Genomic DNA, 2,865 nt, shown 5'->3' with positions numbered 1-2,865 from the left:
GTGGCCAGACATAAGATGGGTGGGTGGATATGACTCCCAGCAGTGGCCAGACATATGAGGGGTGGGTGCAGAGGACTCCCAACAGTGTCCAACAGTATAGGGGTGGGTGCAGAGGACTCCCAGCAGTGTCCAACAGTATAGAGGTGGGTGCAGAGGACTCCAAGCAGTGGCCAGACATAAGAGGGGTGGGTGGATATGACTCCCAGCAGTGGCCAGACGTAAGAGGGGTGGGTGGATATGACTCCCAGCAGTGGCCAGGCATAAGAGGGGTGGGTGGATATGACTCCCAGCAGTTGCCAGACATATGAGGGGTGGGTGGATATGACTCCCAGCAGTGGCCAGACATAAGAGGGGTGGATGGATATGACTCCCAGCAGTGGCCAGACATAAGAGGGGTGGGTGGATATGACTCCCAGCAGTGGCCAGACTTATGAGGGGTGGGTGGATATGACTCCCAGCAGTGGCTAGACATATGAGGAGTGGGTGGATATGACTCCCAGCAGTGGCCAGACATAGGAGGGGTGGGTGGATATGGCTCCCAGCAGTGGCCAGACATATGATGGGTGGGTGCAGAGGACTCCCAGCAATGAGCAGACATAAGAGGGGTCGGTGCAGAGGACTCCCAGCAGTGGCCAGACATAAGAGGGGTGGGTGGATATGACTGGCAGCTGTTGCCAGACATATGAGGGGTGGGTGGATATGACTCCCAGCAGTGGCCAGACATATGAGGGGTGAGTGGATATGACTCCTAGCAGTGGCTAGACATATGAGGGGTGGGTGGATATGACTCCCAGCAGTGGCCAGACATAAGAGGGGTGGGTGGATATGACTCCCAGCAGTGGCCAGACATATGATGGGTGGGTGCAGAGGACTCCCAACAATGAGCAGACATAAGAGGGGTCGGTGGAGAGGACTCCCAGCAGTGGCCAGACATAAGAGGCGTGGGTGGATATGACTGGCAGCTGTTGCCAGACATATGAGGGGTGTGTGGATATGACTCCCAGCAGAGGCCAGACATTAGAGGGATGGGTGGATATGACTCCCAGCAGTGGCCAGACATATGAGGGGTGGGTGCAGAGGACTCCCACTAGTGTCCAACAGTATAGGGATGGGTGCAGAGGACACCCAGCAGTGGCCAGACATAAGAGCAGTGGGTGGATATGACTCCCAGCAGTGTCAAGCAGTATAGGGGTGGGTGCAGAGGACTCCCAGCAGTGGCCAGACATAAGAGGGGTGGGTGGATATGACTCCCATCAGTGCCCAACAGTATAGGGGTGGGTGCAGAGGACTTACAGCAGTGTCCAACAGTGTAAGGGTTGGTGCAGAGGACTCCCAGCAGTGTCCAACAGTATAGGGGTGGGTGCAGAGGACTCCAAGCAGTGGCCAGACATAAGAGGGGTGGGTGGATATGACTCCCAGCAGTGGCCAGACTTAAGAGGGTTGGGTGGATATGACTCCCAGCAGTGGCCAGACATAGGAGGGGTGGGTGAAGAGGAGTCCCAGCAGTGGCCAGACATAAGAGGGGTGGGTGCAGAGGACTCCCAGCAGTGGCCAGACATAAGAGGGGTGGGTGGATATGACTCCCATCAGTGCCCAACAGTATAGGGGTGGGTGCAGAGGACTCCCAGCAGTGTCCATCAGTACAGGGATGGGTGTGAAGGACTCCCAGCAGTGGCCAGACATAAGAGGGGTGGGTGGATATGACTCCCAGCAGTGGTCAGGCATAAGAGGGGTGGGTGGATATGACTCCCAGCAGTGGCCAGACATAAAAGGGTTGGGTGTATATGACTCCCAGCAGTGTCCAACAGTATAGGGGTGGATGCAGAGGACTCCCAGCAGTGTCCAACGGTATAGGGGTGGGTGCAGAGGACTCCCAGCAGTGGCCAGACATAAGAGCAGTGGGTGGATATGACTCCCAGCAGTGTCAAGCAGTATAGGGGTGGGTGCAGAGGACTCCCAGTAGTGGCCAGACATAAGAGGGGTGGGTGGATATGACTCCCAGCAGTGTCTAGCAGTATAGGGGTGGGTGCAGAGGACTCCCAGTAGTGGCCAGACATAAGAGGGGTGGGTGGATATGACTCCCATCAGTGCCCAACAGTATAGGGGTGGGTGCAGAGGACTTACAGCAGTGTCCAACAGTGTAAGGGTGGGTGCAGAGGACTCCCAGCAGTGTCCAACAGTATAGGGGTGGGTGCAGAGGACTCCAAGCAGTGGCCAGACATAAGAGGGGTGGGTGGATATGACTCCCAGCAGTGGCCAGACATATGATGGGTGGGTGCAGAGGACTCCCAGCAATGAGCAGACATAAGAGGGGTCGGTGCAGAGGACTCCCAGCAGTGGCCAGACATAAGAGGGGTGGGTGGATATGACTGGCAGCTGTTGCCAGACACATGAGGGGTGGGTGGATATGACTCCCAGCAGAGGCCAGACATTAGAGTGGTGGGTGGATATGACTCCCAGCAGTGGCCAGAAATATGAGGGGTGGGTGCAGAGGACTCCCAGCAGTGTCCAACAGTATAGGGATGGGTGCAGAGGACTCCCAGCAGTGTCCATCAGTATAGGGGTGGGTGTGAAGGACTCCCAGCAGTGGCCAGACATAAGAGGGGTGGGTGGATATGACTCCCAGCAGTGTCTAGCAGTATAGGGGTGGGTGAGGGGACTCCCAGCAGTGGCCAGACATAAGAGGGGTGGGTGGATATGACTCCCATCAGTGCCCAACAGTATAGGGGTGGGTGCAGAGGACTTACAGCAGTGTCCAACAGTATACGGGTGGGTGCAGAGGACTCCCAGCAGTGTCCAACAGTATAGGGGTGGGTGCAGAGGACTCCAAGCAGTGGCCAGACATAAGAGGGGTGGGTGGATATG

The sequence above is a fragment of the Lissotriton vulgaris genome, chromosome 1_1, assembly GCF_964263255.1.
Source record: "Lissotriton vulgaris chromosome 1_1, aLisVul1.2, whole genome shotgun sequence".
In the NCBI taxonomy this organism is placed as follows: Eukaryota; Metazoa; Chordata; class Amphibia; order Caudata; family Salamandridae; genus Lissotriton; species Lissotriton vulgaris.
This window is presented reverse-complemented; position numbering follows the sequence as displayed.